The following is a 25,995-nucleotide window of genomic DNA, read 5'->3' on the forward strand; positions in this document are numbered from 1 at the left end:
AAACTCTGCATTTACTTATGCTAGTAAGTTTTAGGTACATATGATTATCTTTCTTTCTTTTTTTGTAAACTGATCTAAGGTTCCAAATACATAAACAATGTAAGCAAATTCTCCCTCAGTCTAATGTAACAAAGGAAAGATTCATAACTCTGAGTCTCAGAGAAGTGTGTCTGTCATATGTGCAATTATTTTTAAAGAACTCTCATCACTGTTCAACTATCTCATCACATCATGGGATGTCTGAACTCTTTTAGCCAAAACAATTTCTCTTCTTTTGCTAACATGAATTTGTCAGCAGCATTCTTTCTCATTGCTGGGTTGACCCATCAATATATAAACTGTTCTCATCATAATTATAAAGCACATTTTTCCTCATCAGAAAAATAGATTAGGATTTTGAAAGGACTGCAAGGGATTTTTGCCTGTAAAATTAAGTAACATATACACTTGTACTGTATATGCCAAACAATATATTGGGACAGAAATGAATTATTTAACTATAACAGAATCTATAGTTTTTGGGGTGTTTTCTGTTTGTTTATACATGCTGAGTGATAGTAATTGTAACAAACTATTGAGAAGTAAAAGTAAGTTTTCTAGCAACTGGAGTGTCTTGATGTCTCATGTCCCAAGACAAAGTTCTATATTCATGATGCTGGATGCTGCACATGAACTCAGCACAGCATAATTGCTTAGGCCCCAAACATTTCTGTCAGTACTTTTGATCATAAAACAGAGATTCCCAAAGGGTATAATGCAAGAGCAGTGGAAGTGTGCCATAGAAATGATACTTTATCAATATCTAGGGTGACGATACAGCCTGGTTTGGCTGGGATAGTCCTGGATTTTGTAGGCTATTCTGGTGTCCTGGCCAGTTGGTGAAAATGGAAACAAAAGTCCTGGATTGGTGTCACCCCACCTGTACTGCTTGGTTCGGCAGCTCCTGAGCAGCATTGGAGGCTGGGGGAGGCTGGGCTGGGCATGGTTCCTCTTTTCTGGGTTGAAGGCAGTGTTCCAGATTTCCTTTAAAAACAATATGGTCACCTTGTCAGTATCTGATCTGGCCTGTGTAGACATGTTATCTGGCTCTTTGGGCTCCCAATGATTCCATAAATTTGGTAGTGGGAGAGTCGTAACAATTAATGCTGCTACCCCTCTCCCACTGACAAATTTCCAAGCCACACACACATATTTAATAGCCATGTTTTTGGGTAAAAGAGTGAAATGTGCTTCCAATTTCAGTCCAGAAAAAAGTTTGGGAAACACTGTCATAGGAAATCTGAAAAGAATCGTGAGACTAGTTTATCAATCCTAATATTCAATATTGTTTTGTTTTTAACTTTTAGAAGAAAGCTCCCATTTGTATATGCTATTTTTCTGGGATGAAAACTTAATACACAGAAGACAGCATGCCTCCACCCCTTCATGTTCAGAAGCAGATTGTATTCACAATTCCCCGAACGCTGGGGTGAATAGGCTGTGATGCTTCCCTTCCCATCCTAAGTTCTGCACACATTTTCAAGTAAGTCTTCTGCCCTTTCTAGATTTTAACCTTCTCCTGTCCACTCCTCTGCTCCCTGCTCCTGATCTTCATGTTTTTCCTTCTCTTATTTTCAGTCCCCTATAAAAAGCTTTTGTTTGTCCCACCTCTTATTCTACTTTGTCCACAGTCACCCTTGCTATCAGAGGCATAGTAAAATATTTTAGTACTCAGAGCAGAGGTGTGTATGTGTGGGAGAATTATGCTGACCACTGCAGAGCAGGAGGGGAAGAAGGAGAGTGAAATCTTATCTGCTCCTGTTCTTTGTGTAGCAGGCTTGCCTTTTGGAGCTTGGGTTCAGTTCCAGGCTTGAAATCTTGCTGTTTAGATTGGTGGAGCCCATCCACCAATCAGGAGGCAGCAAGAGGAGTTAAGTCATGCCCCTTTCCTGAGGGGAGGGGGAGAAGAATCCCCTCCCCCCTGGACCTTATTGAAGACTGCAACACTCAGGTCTGGAAGACTTCAGGGGCGGAGCCCTGGAGAATATAAAAGGATCTGCGTGGCCAGCATGAGGAGCTGAGGAGAGCTGCTCAGCAGGGTGAAGCAGTAGCCCAGAAGCGGCCCTGAAGACATCCATCAGCAGGGAATGGTGGACGGTTCCAGCTGCTAGGCTCTCGGTGTGTAGCACGGCGCATGACGTCCAGACCCTGGGAGCTGCGTGAGGTGGCTCAGGTCTGCAGCCTCTGGCATGCGGCCAGAGACACAGTGCACAGGCCGGTGCATGGAGTAGGACCTTTGGAGCACTTGGGTGGCTCAGGTCCTCAGCCCCTGGAACAAGGCTGGGAGCTCAGTGCAGGAGGCACTGAACGGAGGGTCCGGCAGCGGATCAAGTCTGGTGCTGCTGAGGCAGCCCAGGCCTCCGACCCATAGCAAAAGGTTGAGTCCAGGGAGCCAGACGGTGCTTGGACTACTGAGCCAGCAGACAGGGCCAAGCCAGAGGCCCAGAAGCCATGCATAGTGGAGCCCTGTTCCAGGGGACAGCAACCCCCCCCGCCAAAGCCCGCTGCAGGTGAGAGAGCAGCTTGGCGCAGAGGACAAGGGCCACCCTCCAGGCCTGGGAGCTGTGAGTTGCAGGGAAAAGAGGATTCCCACAGGGGAAGGGGAGCTCCCCTTGGTTAGTGAAGGGCTCCTGAAACTGGAGGTCCCACTGGTAGGGCCCCCCTAAAGTTACCAGCTTCCTTGTAGGGCTTGGGAAAAGCCCAAGGGCATTGGGGTTTCCCCTCAGGATTAAGTTTATCTTTGGGGTCCTTGCGCCATAAGTGGTGTGATGTCATGCCTTATATTTTGTGAGCTCTTATGTTTGTAGATGAATAGAGTCCTAGGGCTCTGCTGAGACCCCCTGTTGCTATTATTTCACCTGTCATTTATTTGTATTTATTTGTGGCTTATTTATGGTTCACCCATACTTATCTATAGTTTATCTGTTGGCTATCTATGTTTATTTTGGGGTTTATCTGTGTAGCAGCCTTTAAAAAATGGACCCACCTTAACAGAATGGGAAGGGCTGCCTGCCAAAGAGACAGAGTTTGCCCCTGAGGGGACACTGTAGGCTCTGAGGGCAAGTGAAGCTGTTTTGGAAGCAGCCCTGTTGGAAGTGGGAGGGGTGATATAATCCCAGCAAAGTTTTGAAATAGAGCCGTTAGCAAAAGCCTGGGAAGGGCCCTGAGGTGGGATTGGCCAAGAGGTGTGGATAAAAGGGGGAGCAGTTTTCCCGCGGGGGGAAAACAAGAGAGAGAGGGGCTGAGGGACAGGCTGGAGACCGGATTCAGAGTCTCAACACAGTGGTCCCTCGGAGAGCCCCTGAGAGAGCCCTGCAGAAGCAGCAGCAGAAGCTGCAGTGGGAGTGACACAGTATCCAGTTCTTCTCTCTGGCCGGGGAGACTGTGGCAGCAGGATCAGGCAGGGACTGTTTGTGGGGAGACTCCAAGCCTGGAGAGACCTGACTGCAGCTGGTGTGGTTGGGTGAGCACAGGAGAGTGGGGGGCGGCGGGAGGGACTGCCGGAGTCTGCCCTAGTTTCCCTGATGGGTGAAGGGTTCCAGGGGCAGGCAAAGCCCAGGGAGGGGCTGCATTTGCTGGGGCTGTGAGGCTGTGCGGGGCAGGAGGGTTGCTACAGCCTGCAGCCCAGACACTGTTCACAGCAGAGCCGGGGAAGGGGTCAGAGGCAGGGGAAGGCTGTCTTGCAGGAACTGCAGAAGAGGAGTCGCTCCTTGCTGCCCAGAGACTCCAGGAGCACGGAGGCAGACACCAGCACCAGGGAGCATCCACAGACCATGGGCAGGGGCACAGACAGTCCCACTCCCTGAGATACCCTGCTGGGGCAGTGCACACAGGATCCCCAGTACGCTGTGTGCAAGTGAGAGACTGTGTAAATAAGTTCTTGAGGGTTTATTAGTCAGTATATCCATGTGCTTATTTAATGGTTATTTGTTATGTTGTAAATAATTAAATCTTGTAAATAGTTTGAGAAATGTCTGCGAGGGTGCTTGATTGTAAGGGGAGGTTCTCCACTCAGGGGCACTGCAGCAGCTTCCCAGGGGGGCTGGGCAGGGCTACTGGCTACTGGGTACCCCAGGATCCCATTATTCAGGTGAGGGCGCATGTAGTGTTGCACCCAGGGTTACATCTGTTTCAGATCAGATGCTTATCTGTATCTGGAACACTGGTATAAGTTTTTATGGCATTTACCCAGAGGCTATTGTTTATGTTATTTGTTTAGATACCATATATATATAGTACATATGTTTATATCCATGTTTCTTTTCCTTGTGATAAGTTAATGTAAACAAATGTGTATATAGTTAAGTCCCTTGACTGCCCTGGCCTGGTTCTATAGGGATGGAGGGAAACCAAGTGGTCTGCAGTTCCCCCACAGCACACCTGCCAGCTAACAATCCCCTTCAATTGGAGAAGGGGACTATATACCTGAGTTACCTGGGCTACATTTGGTAGCAGCTACTACAGCCCCCACTTCGGCTGCTGTAGCTGAGGGAAGGGCTTGCTACACACTGATACAGGAGCCCAGCCAGAACAGACTCCCTGGGCTGCTCCTGTTCCCCATTGGCTCCACCCCATACGCTTCTGGGTACAAGGCTGTACCTCCCATGGCAAAGCCCAGAGTGGGGAGAGCACATTGCACTTCATCTCTCTCAGTCCCCCTCCTCCCCCACAGATGCACTACAGGGCATGGGGCTGTGCCTACCCAGTTTATGGTCAGGCTGCACAGGGCTGCCTCTGCCTTGGAAAAGATTCCTAGAGAGGAGAGGGCCATCCTGGAACCCCCTCTTAAGTCAGGGTCTGAGGCTGATACCCCTCACCTTGTCCTAGTGACTTGGATGACTACACAGTCCAGTGGGTGGCGAATTGGCTGGAGGGTCGCACCCAGAGAGTCGGGGTAGATGGTTCGGTTTTGACCTGGAAGGGTGTGGGCAGTGGGGTCCCGCACGGCTCGGTCCTTGGACCGATACTCTTTAATGTCTTCATCAGTGACTTGGACGAGGGAGTGAAATGTACTCTGTCCAAGTTTGCAGATGACACAAAGCTATGGGGAGATGTGGACACGCTGGAGGGCAGGGAACAGCTGCAGGCAGACCTGGATAGGTTGGACAAGTGGGCAGAAAACAACAGAATGCAGTTCAACAAGGAGAAATGCAAAGTGCTGCACCTAGGGAGGAAAAATGTCCAGCACACCTACAGCCTAGGAAATGACCTGCTGGGTGGCACAGAGGTGGAAAGGGATCTTGGAGTCCTAGTGGACTCCAAGATGAGCATGAGTTGGCAGTGTGACAAAGCCATCAAAAAAGCCAATGGCACTTTATCGTGCATCAGCAGATGCATGACGAATAGGTCCAAGGAGGTGATACTTCCCCTCTATCGGGCGCTGGTCAGACCACAGTTGGAGTACTGCATGCAATTCTGGGCGCCACACTTCAAGAAGGATGCGGATAACCTGGAGAGGGTCCATAGAAGGGCCACTCGTATGGTTAAGGGCCTGCAGACCAAGCCCTATGAGGAGAGACTAGAGAAGCTGGACCTTTTCAGCCTCCACAAGAGAAGGTTGAGGGGCGACCTTGTGGCTGCCTATAAGTTCATCACAGGGGCACAGAAGGGAAATTGGTGAGTATTTATTCACCAAGGCGCCCCCGGGGGTTACAAGAAATAATGGCCACAAACTAGCAGATAGCAGATTTAGACTGGACATTAGGAAGAACTTCTTCACAGTTCGAGTGGCCAGGGTCTGGAACGGGCTCCCAAGGGAGGTGGTGCTCTCCCCTACCCTGGGGGTCTTCAAGAGGAGGTTAGATGAGTATCTAGCTGGGGTCATCTAGACCCAGCACTCTTTCCTGCTTATGCAGGGGGTCGGACTCGATGATCTATTGAGGTCCCTTCCGACCCTAACATCTATGAATCTATGAATCTAGTGCTCATAATCCCCAATTTCCTCCTGGTTCTTACAGTCTGTTCTTCCCATTGTCTCCATATCGCATGCTCTCCCATCCATGTGTTGCTCTTTGTTACCAGTTTTATTTCCTGCATTTCCCCCCAATCCCCCTAATTGGTTTCCTGCCTAGCTTACAACCACATTTGGAATCAGGATCACCATCTTATCTGAGGATACCCTGGCTTCCACTACCACTGAGAAATTACAGTCACCTCTTATTTTGTATTAGCAAAGCATATAGAAGCCCTAGCCATGGACTACGATCCCACTATGCATAGTGTAAGACAAGAGCCAACAATGGATACAGACAAAGATGTAGAAGGCAAAAAAATGAAGGTAACACTGGTCAGCATGCCAAACAGTGTTCTGTTTTCCAGCAGCCTAAACCAGGAGAGTTTCAAAGAGAGATCTGTAGGGGGATAATGAGGTATCTTTGCAGATGTTCACAGGAAGCTACTCCCAAGTGTAAATAAAGGATCACATGGGGAAAAAGCTCTGCAGTGCTTGCTTGAAAACTTAAGAAGCTGGCAGCAGACAAGGCATTGTCAGCAGCAGAAGTAGAACTCTCTGTGCTGAGTGAGATGATGGGTAAGGTGAGAATAGGCTGTGAAGTAGGGTTACTACACATTCAGGTTTTCCCAAACATGTCCTCTTTTTGGTTCTTCCCATCTCTGTCTAGGTGTTTTTGGTTTTTTTTAATATGATCAAATATCCAGGATTTTGTTCTGCTCTGCTGGTGAGAGGTGGGAAAGCAATTGGAGGCAGGGGCATCATGTGCGTCTGCATGCACACATGCAGGTGGCCGGCATGCAGCCAGGCAGGGTAGTGGGACTAGCCTTGGCTGCTGGATACAAGTAAGTCTATGGAGGGGTGGAGGTTGGAGGGCCAGGGCTTGGTGTGTGTGCAGGGCCAGCCCACAATTTTTTGGGGCCCCTTGCAAGCTGTAGTTTTGGGTTCCCCTGACATGAAGAAGCCAGTGTTGGTGGGGGCAGGGGGTGGGTGAGTGGCTGAAGAAGCTGGCGGCAGGAGCATCAGTGGCAGGTGCGGGTGTGGTGAGCAGCCTGACACAGGGGGCCCCTTGGCTGCAGGGCCCCCTGTGGCCGCAGGCTTCACAGAATAGGACAGGCTGGCCCTGTGTGAGTGTGTGAGGCCAGGTGGGTGTCTGGCAGTGCTGGGGGCTTAGGCTGGGGCTGGGGTTGTGACAGGGCAGGGGGTGGGGGAGCAGTGCCTGCCCTTCCAGTAGGGGCCTCCCCTTCTCTTCCTTCCCACCTATGCTCAGGCCAGACTCACTCCGCCGCCATCTGCATGAATTGGAGTCGCTGCACTCCAGCCTGGTTGGGAGAGGGGCAGCTGGGGGTGAAGGGCTGCGGGTTGGGCATGAGGGGCACCAGCAGGACTGGGGGGGTTGCGGATTGGGAGTGAGGGCATGGGAGAGGCGTGACGGTATATGAGTCAGGAGTGAGGGGCACTGGCAACACCAAGGGGCTGCGCGTCAGGAGTGAGGGGCTCTGGCAGGGCCAGGGGGCTGCAGGTTGGAACTGAGTCACTAACATAGCCCAGGGGGGCAAGGGACTATGGGTCAGGAGTGAGGGGCACCAGCAGGGATGGGGGCTACAGGTTGGGAGTAAGGGACACTGACAGGGCCAGGAGGTTGTGGGTTGGGAGTGAGATGTCCACCTGACAGGTGTACTCTTTTTGGAACTGGAAATAGGGTATCCCTATGTGAATGGCCTTGAGAATGAAGATAAACGGTTTGTTTCATGTGATAGAGAGTCAGTAAGTTTTCCAAGGGAGGACTGACATGTCAAGGAAATAGCCTAAGCAAGTAATCTTTGCAGCAGCATTCCAAATGTATGTGAGCAGAGCAAGATTGCATTAGGAAAATGGTCTTTGCAACAGCACTCTGAATTATATTAACTGGACAAGAGAATATTTGTCATTGCCAAAGAAAAAGATGTTGCAGTAATCAAGATGAAAGATGGAGCGAGCCTAAATGAAAGCTTTAGCTGGTCGATGGAGAAGAAATTTTAGAGAACTTATGCAGAAAGTACCTGCTTAACAGGCCTGACTGACAAGCAGGATGGTGTTTTTTTCAGGATGATTGGGGAGGGCTTTGGGTGATGGGTAGGCTAAGAGATCCATTTTAACTGTGTCATGCTTGACACAGCTACAAAGATGTTAGAGCTTGTAGAAAAATGGTTGCTGTATAGCAGTCCTGATTGAGAGCAGTCTGTTTTATGAGCCTATTTGCAAACAAAACAATAGGAAACAATGGTGGTATTTTAGAAAGGCAAAAACTGTAAGGAAAACTGAAGGCCAAGCCCAGTATTTTTTGTGGTAGGTTAACTTTTCAGGGCTGAAAGATACTTCTCTATAGCACTTTATTTCTGTGTATTCTGGGTTACCCAGATTGTGACTATACAGTACAGTCCTCGTAATATCATGCAATGCAGTTATTCTTTTAAAAATAACAAGGGGAAGACTGCTGTAGTCAAGAAGGATGGCTTCCTGAGACGGAAAGTCTCCACAAAATGCAATGCTTTATTGTAAATAGGGCTTGGTGAAATATTTTATTGTGAAATTTGAAACTGAAATGTGAAATTATGTACATAATTTACATGAGTCTCCAGAGCTCTAGTTAAGTAGTTAGGAATGCAAAATATGAGACATCCTATTCCATCTATTAGGTGCCTAAATGAACTTAGGCAGACAAGGTTCTTTGGGTAAATCCGATATCTTTTATTAGACCAACTCAAATAGTTGGAAAAATTCTTCTTAGCAAACTTTTGGGCACAAACACCCTTCGTCAGGTGCCTGAAAGCTTACTAAGAAGAATTTTTCCAACTATTTGAGTTGGTCTAGTATAAGATACTGGATTTACTCAAAGAACCTTGTCTGCCTATATCCTTAGACCAACACGGCTACAACCTCTATCCCTGAATAAATGAATTTAAGCACCTAAGTGTGATCCTGTTTTACCCTACTTGTGCCCCTAAAGGTCTGTTTTTCAGGGCTGGGCAGTTATTTAGGCTGGAGGGCCACTTGATGAGTTTTAATGAACTGCTGTGGTCTGGGTCAGCACCATCCCTGCCCCCTCCCCCAGCAACAGCTCACCAAAATTCCCCAAGTGGCTCAGCTCCTGGAAAAGCTGTCAGTGTCCCAAGATCCTGGTCCCAACCCCACCCACCCCATTCCCAGGTGCCACTCCCCACCTGCTCGTGGCCCCATTCCATCTGGCTGGCCAAGCGCACCCTGCCAGTGCTGGTCCTGGGCTGGTCTCCATGGAGACCCTGCCCACTCTGTCTGGTGCACCTGGCAATGGGTGTGGGGCAGATTGGCCAGGGTGCCTGGGCAGCTGGACCAGGTCCATCAGCAGTGGTGACACTAGTGGCAGCAGCCAGGAGCAGTCTGGGAACCAGAGTCTGGCTGCTGCACTGCCCCAGCCCCACTGCACACCTAGGGGTGGTAGGACCAGCCGCTTGTGCCATGGCCCAGGCTGCCCCCCATGCCTTGGCTGGACAGGGACAAGGGGCCTGCCACAGGCCAGACAAAATGTCTTGGTGGGCCAGATCTGGCCCATGGGTTGTATTTTGCCCACCCCTGGTTTATATATAAAGTGGGTAGATTCTCCTTCTCACTGCTTTTTCTGGCCTAGCTTTAAGGCTAATATGCAACAGTAGATACATTAATGGATTTTCAGGGACATGAACAAGGTGGAATAAGATGGTGTCTCCTTAAGTACATAAGACATGAAATAGGATATAGCCCATTATCATATATATATATTTTACAATGTTGATGTTGAAAGCTAGAATAATTAAAAAACTGTGCTACAAAGCAGGAAATTGAAGACCACATATAAGGAAGGTTGAGGTATCTTTTAAGCAATTAGACCTATTATTTAGATCCATTCTTTTTTATGATGGACTGCATTCTGTGGATATCCATATGTACTCATTATGTTTATCATTCATCTTGTTTAATTTATTTATTACTGATGTGCCTACAACTGCCAATAGTCTACTGCAAGATAAAGTAGTGTGGGTGCATATTTTGCACCAGTAGAGTTTTGTTGTTTTTTTTTTTTACAATTCCTCTTTTCATGAGGTGGTGAATCAGGTATCAAATTAGAAATGTTATAATCAGGCATGATGATAGCTTTGTAAAAGGCTGGGGTAAGTCATCACATGATCTCAAATTACATATATGCAAGAAGAAGCTTTCATGGAACCAGTTTATTCCATACATGGATTATTCCTACATGAACAACTGCATATTGACTGCTCATTCTGTAACTAATGTTAAACTGGGCACACAACCAACTGGAGGAGCTCATCCCACAGTACTCAGTGTGAGTCGTATACCTATGGGGTTTTTTTGTACACAGGAACATAGGCAAAACTCTAGACCTCATCATTAGGGTATTTTGGAAAACAAAGGAGTGCAAAATCTAAGTAAATATGAAAAGGGTGTGCATCCATTTTTGCTATGACAAACGACTGCTTCCTAGCTCCCTGCATGAATAGCAACAACAAATGGCCTCAGGGCTGGATTAAGGCAAAAGCAGGATAGGCAGGTGCCCAGGATACCATGTCTGATCATTTAAAAATGGAGTAAATTTGTAATCCTTACACTTGAATGGAGTGTAACAAAATCAGTGATGTCTGCCTTTCTGCAATCACAGTGATGTAGCATAACTGTGCAGAGCTTGGCCATACTAATTTATCCAGCTTCTCAGCAGGACAAATTAGCCCTTGCCGAGCTCTGTGCTACTACAATTAAACTGCTAGTGGTATCTTGGCTGGCTCATTTAAAGCTAGCATGGGCGTCTCTGTACTACATTTCTTGAAACGTATTTGTACGCTTATCTGAGAACAGAGCTCTGAAGAGATGCAGGGTACCCAGTTCCTATCTCTGGAGTGTGGTCCAAGAGGATTGCTCAGAGAGAGAATCACAAACAGTGAAGTAAAGAATTCTGCGGAGAGGATCAAAAGGCAGTGGGCTCATCCCATTCTCATATTTTCTGCCATGTACTGCTCCTGAGGAGAAAATGACCTCCCCGCTGCATTATCTTTATGGTGGAGATATGGCCCAGAAGACCCCATTACATACTATGCACCAGACTGCCTCATAGGCGTTTTTCCATCTCTGCTTTCCATGCACTATACAAGACTGGAATAAGGCAGTCTAGTTCCCAGGGGCAACGTGTAGAGGGTGTATGAGGGGGCACATGCACCCCCTGAGCGTGGCGGTACACTTTTTACAAAAAGGCGCTGCCGACACTGCTGGCAGTGTCTGCGGGTGGTCTGCAATCCCCGCTGGCGCCAGGGTGTCTGTGGGTGGTCACCGACCCTTGGTCAGTGCTTGCCACCCCCTCCCGCCGACAGTGCTGGCGGCATCTGCAGTTCCCCAGCTTACCGCTGCCGCGCTCCCACCATCGCCATGCCCCCCCAACCGCTGGGGGCATGTGTCATTCATGCTAGTCCCTCTTTCTCACAGGCTTGTTTTCTACAGTATATTTCGGGAGGTTGTAAATTACTTACCCACTACTTTATCCAACTGCTTCATGTCTCTATATTAGGAATATTTTTCTTTGCCTAGTTTTATCCTGTTCCTTCCCTTCAGTACTAGAATTCATTAAATGTCTAGGGCCACACACTGTTTCAGGACAAAGTCACTGGAAAACTTTTCTGCAGGATAAGTGGGATGTTTATTCCATAGCAATGATCAGAGGGTATTTCAGACCCTGTGCTTCCACTGAGTGGGTGACATCGTTCCCATCATGAAGTTCCTCAGAATACGTGCACATTATCATCGTTTTTTCTGTCACAGTGTTAATAGTTATGTTGTACCAGTGCCATACAGAAAGATATTGCCTCTCCTTACTCAGCTAAAAATCTTTCTGTAGTGAGACTGGTTTCAGAGTTGTTGGATTGTCTCTGGCAAGGCTGTTCTCCCTTTTTCATGTGTACTTGTCACCAGGACCTATGAAAATCTGACTGATTTGTTCTGTTTTCTAGTTCGTAACTGAATTAATTGCAACTAATCTCCTCTCAATTATATCACTTCAGTTATGCAGATAAATGGGGAGGGAATAGGGTTTTTTATCTGAAGAAAACATTTTTTTTCTCAGCACCCATTATAGGTGAGAAATGAAGTCAAAACTATGTATCCAGAATAAAATGTGAAAAGACCACCATAGTTTAGGGAGAGCCATGATGTAATAAATGCATATAAATTAAACTCAGCTGCAGTATTACAGCCTGGTACAAATTATGCAGCTAAACAATTCTGAAAAAAATATTGCCATGCGTGTGAAAAAATGAGACGTGCAGGGAGCAGATCACAATTCTGCCACAGGCCCTGACACTGTGCTGTCACCCTGTGATCTTGGCCCTGGCCCCATGTGCCCGTCCCCTTCCTGAACATTGCTCCCTGCCCAGCCATGGCCCCATCCCATCTGCCCAGCTGAGCACGTCCTGCCCTCTGGAGTCCCAGCCTGGTCTCCATGGAGACTATGACAACCTGCCTGCTGCCTGGTGCCCCTGGCAGTGGGTGCAGGGCAGACAGGCCTGGGACTGGATAGGATCAATTGGCATTTCCCTGACTCCCCCTGCAGCAGTATATAATGCAGGTACCAGCACCACTGCCAACATACTGGCCACTTTTAGCAGGTGGCTCTTGGGATATGAAGTTTTACGTCTCTAGGTTTTGACAGATCAGCTATCTCCCAGGAGACATATATTTCCCCTCAGCTTCAACTAATTGCAGGTGAGAACCATGCTGTTGCAACAAAGAACATCACACTGTTGTGGCAGGTCAGCACCCCCTCCAGCAGCTCACCAGAACACCCTAAGTAGCCCTCCAGCCTAAATAACTGTCCACCCCTGTTTTCGGGTGATATCTTTTACTCGGCCAACTGCACAGCTGGAATAAGGTTAGACAAGCTTCTGTATGCAGTGCATTCTTCCTCAGCTCTGGTTGCGTGCAGGTAGTCCAATAAAAGATACCACTTGAGAACATCCCTTGCTGCTGGCTGTACTGTTATTGATGACACACCCTGAGTGCCAAAGGGGTTTTAGTGTGGGGTTGTGGGAGGACAGAAGGACACTTCGGATTTTAGTGTCTCCTCATTCCGCTCACCTTGGACAGGTGTTTAGTGTTCTGGCCTAGGAAAGGGTTAAACCCACCCAGGGCCTTGCAAAACCTAGCTGGAGGCCCCTCCTGCAGGTTACATCTATTAGGGGCAATACATTTAGACTGCCCACTCTTGCAAAGTAATTATCACACCATTAACTAATTAATTTGGAGGGGCCACACCTGCAAATTACTTGTCACAGGATAAAAGCTCTCCAGCTAGCCAGCAGGGTAGAGTTTGGGCTTGAAAATGTGTCAAGGACTAGTTTCTGTCTTGCTTTTATGGGAACATGTGGCAGGGCCTCAGGCTCATCCACCAGTATTGCCGGATGTATGATAATTATCATATTCGTACAATAATTTCAACCTTGTAGGATGTAGGATTAATAAATGTGCAGTAATTTCCGAGGCAGCTAATTTGATGCAGCCTATGCAAAACCAGTTAACTCTCAGGGAGTCTTAAACTTTCTCCTGACAGCTTGCCTCCAAATAAAGAAGGGCTTCAACTCTGATGCCCCAGTGCTCGCTCACTCTAGATTACTGTGAGTTCTATAAAGTGACCCAGAAGACTTGCTTGCATCTCTTTCCGTGTGCGATTCATTTCATATTTCAGAGCGGGCAGCCCCCGTGTCCCCAGCGGAGGTAGGGGCCGGCGGCCGCGCCCAGCGCGCTCCGGAGACAAAGGAAAGCCGCGCTCCGGCTCCCAGACGTGGCCGGGGCGGGCGGGCGGGCGTCTGGCTCCAGGCACCCCGGCTTCTCCCCAGGAGCCGCCCCGGCGCGGGCGGGCGTGGCGTGGCGCGGCGCCGCGCCCTTGGGGCCCAGCTCCCGGCCCGGGGCTGCTCCGCCCCTGCGCCAGCTGCACCACGGCCGCGCCCTCCGGGGCTGGGGCCGCTGCGGCTCACGTGCGGGGGGGCCGCCGCCCAGACTGGCTCGGGCTCTTTGCAGTCATTGGCGCTGGCTCCTGCGGGCGGCGGCTGGTCCCCGGGGCAGGGGGGAGAGGAGCCAGTAGCTGGAAGGCGGCGGTGGCGGCAGCAGCGCGGGCGGGAGCGAAGCAGCAGGTAGGCGCCGGCATCCGCCTGGCCCGAGGCCGGGGAAGTGCGGGCTGTGGCACCCCGGCGCTGCCTGTGTCCGCACGGAGCCCCCTGGGTCCCCCCGACTCCAGCGACTCAAACGGAGGAGATCCGCCCCCCGGTGCTTGCCCTGAGCCTGCGCCGGGCCGAGACGGGGCTGGGGAAGTCTCCCCTGTGTCCCCGCGCTGAGGGGAGGGGAAGGGCGCCAGGGCGTCGCCCCAGCGGCTTCCACGGCCCGGCAGCTGCGCGAGGAGCTCCTCCAGAACCCCCTGGCTGCTTCCTAGCTCGGCCTGAACCGGTCCTGTTCTCGTGAACAGGTGTCACTTCGCCGGCTGCTTTCTCGACACACGCCGCGTGTCTGTTCAGCCCTGGGAGGGAGGCCAGGAGCATCCGGCGCGACCCTCGCCCAAAAACATGCTACCGATTTGCAAAAGCTTGTCACTTAAACAGTGCGGTTGTTTCAGAGCAACGCGTTTAAATTGGTTCTTTCTCCTTTAGGGACTCCTTATCACCCCCCCCCTCCCAATATGATCTTACTTGGGAAATATTATCTTATTTATCCCTCCAAGTTTTACCCTATTTGGAATGGACCATATATAAGGCTTTTTAAAAGCGGAGAATAGAGAAGAAGCGGCACAGGAAAGTTAAGAGAGGAGTGACAGGTTTATTTCATTAAAAGCTTCCTTCTGTTGGACCAAAATAATTATTGATACTATGCATATGAAACAGTGATAAAGTGCTTAAAATGAATTACTGTAACAATATAAGGTGGAAATCACTGCACTACTTAAGCGGTACTTTCTCTGTTCCTTTTTGCCTGTAAAAATAAGGCTGTTTTTGTTTGGTTGGTTTTTTTTAAGTCTGGATGCAGTAGAATAAAAGAAAAAGTGGACCATCTGTTGCCTATCTTAAGAACTTGGTGGGGACAAAGATGAGAATCATTCTTTGGTTATCAAAATCTAATAGAGCATTTTCTGCCATTTCTGTCAAAAGCAAGAGCTGCAAAGTGGTGCATGGATTTCTGGTAGAGGAGGCCAGTAGCACCTCTTCTGGCAGATGGGGCCCCCTGCAAGCCCTCCTACAATGGGTGTGTCAGGAGTGGGAAGGAAAACTAGCAGGCAGAGAAAGGTTTGCATAGGCTGCAGGCTTGCAAATGTTGATTCATCCTCAGATAGCCCAGATGGTTCAAAAGCATTTTATTAGCACTCTTTTGGGATGCATCTATATGTACTTATACTTTAGATGGGTGATCTCATTCTGGACTTTTTTGCTTCCTTTGCTCTAATTTTTAGCCTGAATGTTCTGAAAATTTTCTTACTCTTCTGACTTCCCTCTTTAAAGAACACTGTTAGATTAAATTTCTGCCAACATTAGATTTTATGAAAACAAGATTTTACTAATCCCCAGTTAAAAAAAAAAAAAAAGGAACCATGGATACATTAAAGGTACAGTAACACAATTGTTTCTTTTAAAATGTATAAATAGTTCTTCAGTGTGAAACCTTTCCAGGTGGAAATATGTAAAATTGAAATAGACTGCACTGGTTATTGTTCCTCTAATATGACAAATGGAAAACTAAATGAACAGTACAAGTAATGATTGTTCACTAGCATCATCAGTGGGGTAGGTCACTAGATTTTAAAATATATTGGTTTTAATGCTTTCAGTTGATCTTAACACAGGTAAAAAAAAATCATTGTTTTAAAGTAAGAGATACCAGTAAACTGACCGTTTCCTTTTAAAAGGCAAAGGAGAGGCCATGCATGAAGAAGCCGCTCATTGTTGTGAAATTGTTCTTTTGTTTATTAAGCACTGGCTGTATTTGGTGCTGCAGGAGACACAGATGCTGCTGGACCCTTTTTGCATTTCCAAGGATGCTTGTGATCTATGGTCCCAATCCTGAAAACGCTTTTACACATGTGAAAAGTCCCTCTGGACTTTTCTGTTGCTACATTATATGGTAAATGCCAATTGTCCGCGTACATGAAATTCAACATACCCCTAAATATTTTCCTACTTAAGGCTAAGTAACTTCAACTGATTGCTTTCATTTAGAGATTTTAAGAAAAAACACAGATTAAATGAAAGAGGACCTGTTACTTTTTACAAATGAGTGGTAGCACTCTCCACTTAGGAAATTGTGTTCACACCCCTTCAGGCAGCTGTTTGCTAAAGCAATCTGGGACCCTCCATACCCTACCTGTGGAACTGGTAGATGTGTTTCCATACCAGTGGGGGGGGGGGGGTGAGCTAATTCTCAGTAGTTTCAGTAATTTCAGAGATAACAGAGGAGTTCCAGGAAGGTAGAACACAATCGGTGGAGCAAAACACTTCCTCATACAGCTGTTGGTGCCTTAGTCTTGTGCATGTTCATCTGCTGAGAGGCAGTGTTAATTAGCTCAGTTGCAGCTCACAAATGTAGCTGTGTTGCTTTGGGTTCAAGAGGCACCATTCACGGCATGGTGTTGCTGTTTTGTTGTAGACTTACAGCTTTGAAAGGGTACATGAGTTGCAGTACTCAGGATTGAAGGATTTTGTATAGTGATATAAGAAAGTTTATTTGTGTGGTTTTTTTTTTTTGGTTTTTTTTTTTCTTTTTCCCCATTGAGTGTGTTGTACTCTTCTGGAACTCCTCTGTCACTAACTTAGGTTCAGTATCTTGTTTTAGGCACTAATTTTTTCTTAAATTCTAAATTTCCTTTATGTGCTTTTACAGGCCATTGATGAGGTAAAGTGATGAGCTTTTCTAAATTTTGGAAGAAACTCTCTGAAATAATGCATACAGAAAAGAACATGAACATAAAGACAGTATATTAAGAGAAAAAGTTATACAGTAAAATATCTGCTATCTGGCATCCACAGGGAAAAGGGATTGCTGGTTACATGAAAATTCCAGTTATTTGAAATAATGCAGCAGGGGTTTTCAGAGAGTGCAGAGTGGGGAATGTGGCAGTGGCCCTATGCAGAGCAGCAGCAGTGCAGGTTGGTGGGTTATGGCTGCATGTGAGATTTCCCGTGTCCAGCTGGCCAGTCAGAAATTCCGGTTAATATAATTTCTGGTTAGTTAAATGCCGGATAACAGAGATTTTACTGTACTCTTTAACTTATAGCTGTGAGCATTGCTATCTGTTAGACAGAAGTTTGAATAGATTTTTGACTTGTTGCCTAATGTTGATGCAGCTACTTCACTAAGAGTTGTGTCCACAACTCTTTAGCATTTAGCGATGCTTAATTTTTTTTAAACTTTCCCATCAAATGTTTTAGTTGGTCCTTGGATAGAGTGCGCTAACCTAAGTAAAACAATAAAAAAGAACTTTGATACAATCCCCCTCTCTGAAAACAGAACACAGATTGGATGCTGGTATGCTTCGTGTAAATCCTTAGTTAATGGTTAGCTTTTAGGGTTTTTTTCCCATTAAGAGGTGTGTCCATATATAAAAGCCAGCAGTAACAGATTTGTTGTTTGGGGAAAATCACAGCAAAGCATGTTTTTAAAAAAAAAAAAAAAGGCAGTTTAATCTCATTTGAAAACACGGATAGTACATTGTATTAATTATAGTATTACAGTTACTGTACTACATTGCTACAACACAGTTGTTAAGGGTTTTTTTTGTGCTTTACTTGTGCATTTCTGTTAAGGATGTGAAAGGTTAAAAGTTTATGCAGTAAGTATATTTATACTGGTAATGCATTCCTGGCCCTGTGGCAGGGCAGAGCAGCACTGGCCTGGGGTTTTACACCGCCAGCTGGGACTAGGTATGTGTTATTGGTTAATTGCTTAACTGATACAAATGGATAATTTTTTAAACAATATATACATCCCTAGTTTTCATGCTTCATTTTGCTTGCAAGTAATTTTAAGTCTGAATTTTGTGGGCTTATGACGGGCAGGTGCCATGGGATGGGGTCCCCAGGGATGGCAGTGATGCACCTAGGGCTCCGTGACCATGCCAGTGCTTCCCAACAGGCACCCTCTTTCTCACCTGCCACATCTTGCTGGTAATTATAATAAATAGGGAGGCTGCCCTCGAGTTTGTATTTGGACATGGTCCTGATGGACCCCACGGAACCCTGTGGGTTCTTGGAGACCCCTCTTGGGTCCTGCTCCAAAATGGATGCCTCATGGGACACCCTCAGCCTAATGGGCTATATGCGTGACTCCAAAATGGCCCCTTTACCATGCCTCAAGTCTCGCAGACGGCATTTACACATTGTTCCTCTAAGGCCTGAGTTTTTAGCTTGGCCTCCAGCCATCGCTGGACTCCGCTCACCCTCTTTGTCTCTGCAAGCTCTGGTGCTGGGCTCTGTGCAGCCCTCTTGTCGCGACACCCCCGTATCTACCGGTCGATAAACAACAACTAAAATATGAACCCCTGGGCTATAACGTAACACAAGCAGTTCAGGGTGTGCTCTGTCCGTTTTAAAAAGTCAAACTCCCCCCTCCTCCTACCCCCCACTAAGTGTCTTGCAGGCCAGGTTACCCGGTGAGCTCCTGGAACCCCATTAGCCCCAAATGCAGCATATCAGGCAGCCATAGTGTCTCTGGGCAGTTCTTCCCTGGAGGCTCCTTCCCCTGATTGCTGCCAGAGAACTGACTAACTGCTGGTCTCAGCCATGGGGTTTATATGTGCCCAGGGCCCTGCCTTCTGGTCAGCTGACCAGGTGCAGGTGCAGACTAATTCCCTTATTAGCCTGCTGCCATAGTAACCTGTACCTGTGGGGTTTCTGTCTGGCCTTCAGGCCCTCTCCCTAGGCGGTTTCTGCTCTTAAAGGAGCAGACACCTTAGTGCCCTGCGACAGCAGGCAGTTATTTTGGGTGGAGGTCCACTTACCGAGTTTTGGCAAGCTGTCATGGGCTGCATAGGTAGCCTAGCCCCTTGACAGGTGCCCTGCCCTCTGGCAACCATCTTGGGACCGGAAATCCCACCCCCAACCCCTGACCTTTGCCTCTAGAAGTCCCTCCACTTGCCCCCAGAAATACTCATTTCAGCCAGGAGTTTTGCCATCTCATAACCAGAAAAATACCAAATTATACAAAAAAAAAAAAAACATCAAAAAAAAAAAATCAAACATCTACAACATTGATGAATTTGATTTAAAAAAAAAAATTGTCCTGATTTACATGTGTTTGTGTAGTGTACACAGGTGATTGCACAATAGCTTAAAATGAAGTCTTGCTCTTGTATATTGTGGGGGGTGGGGGGCCTAGGGGGTAGGTATAGGTTTGTGGGGGGGCTGTGGGTATGTTGGGTGTGGGGAGGGTGTGGGTGTGGGAGGGTTTATGGGGGGTGGATATGTGTGGGTATGGGCGGGAGGGAATGTGTGTTTGTGCGGTCATGGGGGTGTAGGTGGGTATGCGGGTTTGTGGTAGGGAGGGTGGCTGGAGTGTATAAAGGGGTGTGGGGCTGGGGGTCTGCATGTATGACAGTGCGAGGAGGGGTGTGGGTGCATATGTCTGGTGCGGTGTGTGTGTGTGTGGGACTCACCCTATGAACGAACACACACACGCACATGCACACGTACACGGTCCCTTACTGTATGCACGTGCTCACACACAGAGAAAATGTGCCTCCCTCACTGCGAACACACACACAGTGCGCCTCCCTCACTACACACACACCCCTCTCTCTCTTTTTCCCCCCCCGCCCTTCCCTCATTGCTCTCTCTGTCTCTCTCTTCCCTTCATTGCACACGTACTCCTGCATCTGGCCTCAGGGTACCAGCATGGTCTCATGCTCCTCCTGTCTGGCAAAGCAGCCTGGGGCCATGTGGTGCTGGAGCAGGTGCTCAGGGAAGCATAGGTTCATAGATGTAGGGTTGGAAGGAACCTGAGCAGATCATCAAGTCCGACCCCATGCACTGGGCAGGAATGAATACTGGGCTGATATTGACCCCTGGTAAGCTTAAGCTCGTATAACCCCAGCTAGGTAATTATCAAGCCTCCTTTTAAAGACTCCCCAAGGTAGGAGCCAGCACCACTTCCTTTGGAAGCTGGTTACAAATCCTGGCTGCCCTGACTGTGAAGTAGTGCCTTCTGATGTTTAGCCTGAACCTACTCTCAATCAACTTGTGGCCATTATTTCTTGCTACTCTGGGAGGTGCTCGGGGGAACAGGGTCTCGCCCATTCCCCTCTGGTCCCCCCCTGGTAAGTTTATAGATGGCCACTAGATCCCCTCTCAGCCTTCTCTTGTGAAGGCTGAACAAGTTCAGGTCCCATAGCCTCTCCTTGTAGGGTCTGCCCTGCTGCCCCCTGGTCATGAGAGTGGCCCTCCTCTGGACCCTCTCGATGCTGGCCACATCCCTCCTGAAGTGCGGCACCCAGAACTGGATACAGTACTCCAACTGTGACCTGACCAGTGTCACATAGAGGGGGAGGATCATCTTATTGGACCTGCTCATGATGCATCTGTAGACACATGGCAAAGTGTGGTTAGCCTTACTGACCATGTCCTCACATTGGCAGCCCATGTTCATTTTAGAATTGATAATGACTCCTGTACTTGTCAGTATTGAATCCCATCCTATTCACATTCACCCACCCCTGTAACCTGTCCAGGTTCAGTTGTATCCTGTCCCTCCCTTGTAGTGTGCCCACCTCGCCCCAAATCTTGGTGTTGTCAGCGATTTTTGAACAGGGTGCTATTCACTCCCTCGTCCAAGTCGCTAATAATGAAATTGAACAGTACGGACCCGAGGATCAAGCCCTGGGGGACTCCACTGCCCACATCCCTCCAGGTCGAATACGACCCATCCACCACCACTATCTGGGTGTGGCCCCCCTAGCCAATTTGTGACCCATCTGACTGTGTAGACATCAATGCCACAGTCCCCTAGCTTTCTAATGAGAACCGGGGGGGGGGGGGAGACAGTGTCAAAGGCCTTCCTGAAGTCCAGAAAGATTACATCCACTGCGACACCTGCATCCAAGGATTTTGTGACCTGGTAGTAAAAGGCAATCAGGTTGGTCTGATAGGACCTGCCCCTAATCAACCCATGCTGGTTGCCCTTGAGCATCATCCCCTTTGCTGGTCCCTCCACAGATGTGCTCCTGGATAATTTTCTCAAACAGCTTCCCCAGGACTGAATTAAGACTAACGGGCCTATAGTTGCCTGGGTCCTCCCTACTCCCTTTTTTGAAAACGGGGACCACATTGGCCTTCTTCCAGTCTTCTGGCACCTGGCCAGAGCACCACGATTGCTTGTAAAGCCATGCCAGGGGCCCCGCAATGACCCCTGCCAATTCCCTCAGCACCCTGGGGTGGAGAGGGTCTGGACCTGCCTTACTACATCTTAAACTTTAATTAGGCTCTTAGCAACAACATATAGCTTAATATCTAAACAAATACAGAAAAACACTTAGTCTAATCTTCAGCAAGCACCTTTATCATACAGACATAATTTTTAGCTGTTGCATTCCACTCCTTCCTTGCTGAAGCACCATGATAGCTATAGTTAAGATGCCAAAACCACATGTGCTACATCAGGAATGGGGAGGGACCTTTAAATTTAACTTGCATAGCATGAACAGATTTATGTCAACAATGGTTAAAACACCATTTAGCTGTTGCCACTAGGGCAACGTAGAATACTATGATGCTTAAGATGTTTAGCCATGTAGCTGAGGTGATGCCTAATGATGCACAAATAGTGCAGATTACATCATACCATTTACATGGCTTGGGCATGTTGACAGCCAAACTGATGATTCACCTACCCTCTCATGCAAGGAGAACCAAATGAGTGTCTTGCTGAGCCTTTGCTTCAAGGCTTTGCAGCTTATTTCAGTTTTCTAACCATGGTATGTCTACATCTGATACCCATGAAGTGGGTATCGTAAAGTTGAGAAGTATAGTCTCAGAGGAAATTTCTGGCCGTTTTAGGACAATAGTACGGTTACTTAATTGCAGTAGAGCAACGGCACCACCTTTAGCTCCTAAGCAACACGAATTGCACAAAGCCCAGGTGGTACCATTTTCATGCGGAAAACGACCTGGTCCTTCCCAACAAACATGTTGCCTTATTGTTACATATGACACATTAGGTAACTTGTGTATGCAGGTCGTGTTAGGTGGGCTGAGAGGCCAGCCTCTCCTAGGGTCCCTAATTGAATCAAAGTGCTACTAATTTGAACCAAGGGGTACTATGCTACATAACGAGGACCATCGGGGATAACTTTTTCCCATATGGGGTGATGCAGATGCCAGTCCCAAAGGCATCCTCCTCCTACCCCTGTGCTTAGCAAATAAGCAGTGGTTCAGTTTCCATTTTTTGTTCCCTGCAACAGAAATGAACACTTTCCTTTATCACAGCCTTCCCAAGTGGTAATCTAGGTACTTTGATAGGGGTATCTTTCTTTAAATGTTGCAGGCATTTCATGACGCTCTAAGCCAGGGGGCCATTTTCTATTTTTAATGTTGTTTATTACCTGGGAAAAATACATATTTAATGATAACTGAACTTGCGCACAAGCAGTAATCAAATAAGTTTGATTTTTGTCTACTTTAAAAGCAGTATCCATCATGACCTGGGCAAGATGGGCTGTCTCTAATCCTACATCAGTTAGCAATTTGTCAGTGTGTTCTAACATTTTTCTTTCAAGCATGCCTCCCCTAGTGAGGAGCCCTACCGCCTGTTGGAGATTGACTACTACTTCAGTGTTTTTCTGGGATTTATCCAAGTTCCATACATTCATAGCTGAGTTAAGTCCATCCCAAAGATAACCTGGAGTATCTCTTTGTCTGCAGGACTTACCTGTATTCATGGAACGGAAAATGATTGACCATTCCCATCTAAGCAACCCTTTAGCTACATGGGCTCCTGCTGAACAGTTTGGAAAGGTAGCTCGGACATACCATTGTTCTGGTCTGAGCAATACTCGGTCAGTGTAGGAGGGTTGGGTTTTTAACCTGTGACCTCCACCAGGGTGTGGAGTTATACACGGGCGGTGTCGGGTCCTCACGTGGGGGAACGGCCAGAGATAGTAGTGAACACCCTGTTCTCTCACAGATTGCATTTATCTTTCCCTCTTTGGGAGCTTGTAACCATGCTTCAACTCCCAGGGAGCAAAAGAGTTCCCACTGTTGCTTAAGGGGATGATACTGTACTGGATTGATGAAACAGCACTGCCCTGGCAGAATCATAACACTAATTTGCTTTAGGAACCCTACTGGTATAAAAGGATGGGGATAAGCAGTGGATACTTGTGGATACAGCCTTCTTCTAGTTGTATTAAAGTGAGTACCATTCCACTACGCCTGTGTATAGGTATGATTTACAAACCATGTAATAACTTTGCTCCAACCTGTAATACACCCTCCCACCTGGTGAGCTTCACACCATTGCTGGAGAGTGTTGCCAGCCATAGGAATGGGAGGGGGCAGATTCTGCCATAAACTCAGTGGCTCAAGAGGCTGAACAGATGTAGAATGCACGATTGGGGGCACAGACTCAGGGACGTTGAGCTCAACGGGGTTCCCCTCAGGAAGTATGTAACAACAAACTCCCAAACGAGCAGAGCTACAACAATTACCTCCCCTCCCACAGTTAGCTATTCCAGCCTTCAGGTAGGGAATGTACCCAAATCTAATAACTGGTGCCACAGGTGCACTGACAGTTACCACCTTGCCAGTCAACTATTCTGTTTCTTCTACTCGGAGACCAGGATTTCATTTGCTCTGGGGTGGCGGGTTTCTTCCAGTATGAATACTGCAGCTGGACCACGTGAAGGGCATCTGAGCACGTTTTCGGGGGATGCCCTTCAGGGTCCGGCTAGTTGTTGAGGTCTTTAGAAGCAAGTTCATTAATATATGGGTAATAAGAAGGATAGTAGACATGCCCTACCCAGGAAACACAATAAGGCATAAATAAAAAGAGTACAGTTATAATAGTCCACCACTTCGTGGTGCCAGTTGATTCAGACCAGTGACAGAGCAGGACTCGTCTTCAGTGGCAAGCTCAATTAGGAATGGTTATGGCTGCATTTGTGGACAGATCCAATCTGTAGGAACAAGACAACAAGGAGCTTGGCTCCTGTTAGATGAATCTGACTTAAATACCTACCATGTATTATGCATACCTTTTGCTAATAGTGTCCCCTCCCGTTTATCTCCCTGAGGATGCTTCACTACTACCTGATCTCCTGCCTGGAGCTTTCCTGGGTCACCACCTCTAGGTCACTGTACTGCTGGCTTGCGGGGAGCACACAATCGAAAGGCCTGCTGCATAGGGCTACCTCCTGGATGGGGTTGGTTTTTGGCCCAATTGATAGCTCGATTCAGGTGCAAGTCCCAGTCTTTAAGAGCCGAGCCAGTGGCCAACCACAAATTGCATTTGAGGATACTATTGGCTCGCTCTACCAATCTGTTAAACTGTGGATGGTATGGGATGTGATATGTCCATAACATGCTATGTTTCGTGGTCCAGTTGTACACAAGATGATTGCGGAAGTGAGGGACATTATCGCTCTGTAGATTTATAGGTGGTGGATACACAGCTAGCAGTGTTTCCAGTGCTGCACAAGTGTCCTGGGCTGTAGCTCTCGCTGAAGGTGCAGGTGAACGTTATCCTTGTGATTACTTCTATGGCTACGAACCCGTACTGTTGCAACATGTCTTTGATGTTAATGGTTCCTATCCATGGAGGCTTATAACACTGGATGCTTTCTGTCAAGGCTGGTAGTGATGGGACGGCAGCCATCAAGGGGTTAGTATTGGCATTCAAAGCTCGAAGTCAATAGTCAGCTGCCACTCTCTATTTGGCTTACGCGCTAGCCACACTGGATTGTTATACAAAGAGTGGGTTTGGATAATCGTCTCGTTTTCTATCTGCTGGCTTATGATACACTGGATAGGTTGTGTGGCCTCGGGGGGGGGGGGGAGTTTGATACTGGGGTCTGTGTACTCCTTTCATGGGAGGCAGGGTTAGTGGGATCATGCTACATCGAGTGACAGCTGTTATAGCTGTTTCTTCTGGTTCTTGGTGAGGCACTGCACACTCAAACTGCCAATTCTCTTGCTCAAGGGCAAACCGCTGTCCTCTTCGTAAGTTAAGTCCCAGTAAGTTTGTTCTCTAAGTATTACTGCTGCTGCCATTACCTTAGAGCCATTGGGTAACATGAAGGTTGCTTGGACCAGATGTCCTAGTTGTCTGGTGCCTCTCAGTCCAATTACTTGATAAGGGGTTCCTTTCTCCCCCTTCCAATCTGCAGAATCTAAAATTCAGATCTGGGCACCCGTGTTTAATAGCATATCAATTGACTTTTTACTTTTACCTAATTGAATCTGTTCAGGTATCCAAATTAAGGGGCCAATATTAACTTTAGATACTGGTCCCCAGCTTGCTACTGCCCCCTTTGTGGCCCTTTTCTTTGGAGGTTGGGCCGGCTGGACTCCCTAGGCCATGTGATCGGGGGGGGGGGGTAAAAATTCCCCACATGTGCCTGGAAAATGTTGACCGTTTTGCCCTCAGGGCAGAGAATCCCTCTGGTGACACTGTTGGTGGTGCAAAAGGCTCCGCTTTGGTCTTGCCCTTTTGGTACAGTGTTTAGCCTACAGCCCTCGCACGACATTCATGGGAAGTCTATCAATTTGCACTTTATTGAAACAGGCAGCTAACAAGTCTTTCCACATTTTTGCTTGTGGAGTCTTGGGCTGGCCTTTCCCAGCTTTTCTCAAAAATTCGGAGAGGATCAGGGGGTTTATCTTTCGCTGAGGCCACTGCCATGGCCTTGGCAGTTTTCATTGGTTTAGTAAGCCTTGGCTTCTGCAAAATGGGTAAAACCTGCACTAATCGCCGGATCGCATCTGTTA

The 25,995-nt window shown here is 47.7% G+C and overlaps 1 protein-coding gene across 3 annotated transcripts in view; it reads left to right on the plus strand.

Moving 5' to 3' along the window:
• Window positions 1–13,968: 13,968 nt before the first annotated feature.
• Window positions 13,969–25,995, plus strand: part of LOC102563113 (sodium channel protein type 2 subunit alpha) — a 221,913-nt gene continuing 209,886 nt past the window's right edge. Inside the window, exon 1 of one of the 3 annotated variants that reach the window (XM_019480418.2) lies at window positions 13,969–14,175. The gene's annotated coding sequence lies outside the window, so the exon portion shown is untranslated. The remainder of the gene's footprint in view (window positions 14,176–25,995) is intronic. The other 2 variants (XM_019480420.2, XM_059727318.1) reach the window with 2 other exon arrangements.

Source organism: Alligator mississippiensis, chromosome 4 (assembly GCF_030867095.1).
Source record: "Alligator mississippiensis isolate rAllMis1 chromosome 4, rAllMis1, whole genome shotgun sequence".
NCBI lineage: Eukaryota > Metazoa > Chordata > Crocodylia > Alligatoridae > Alligator > Alligator mississippiensis.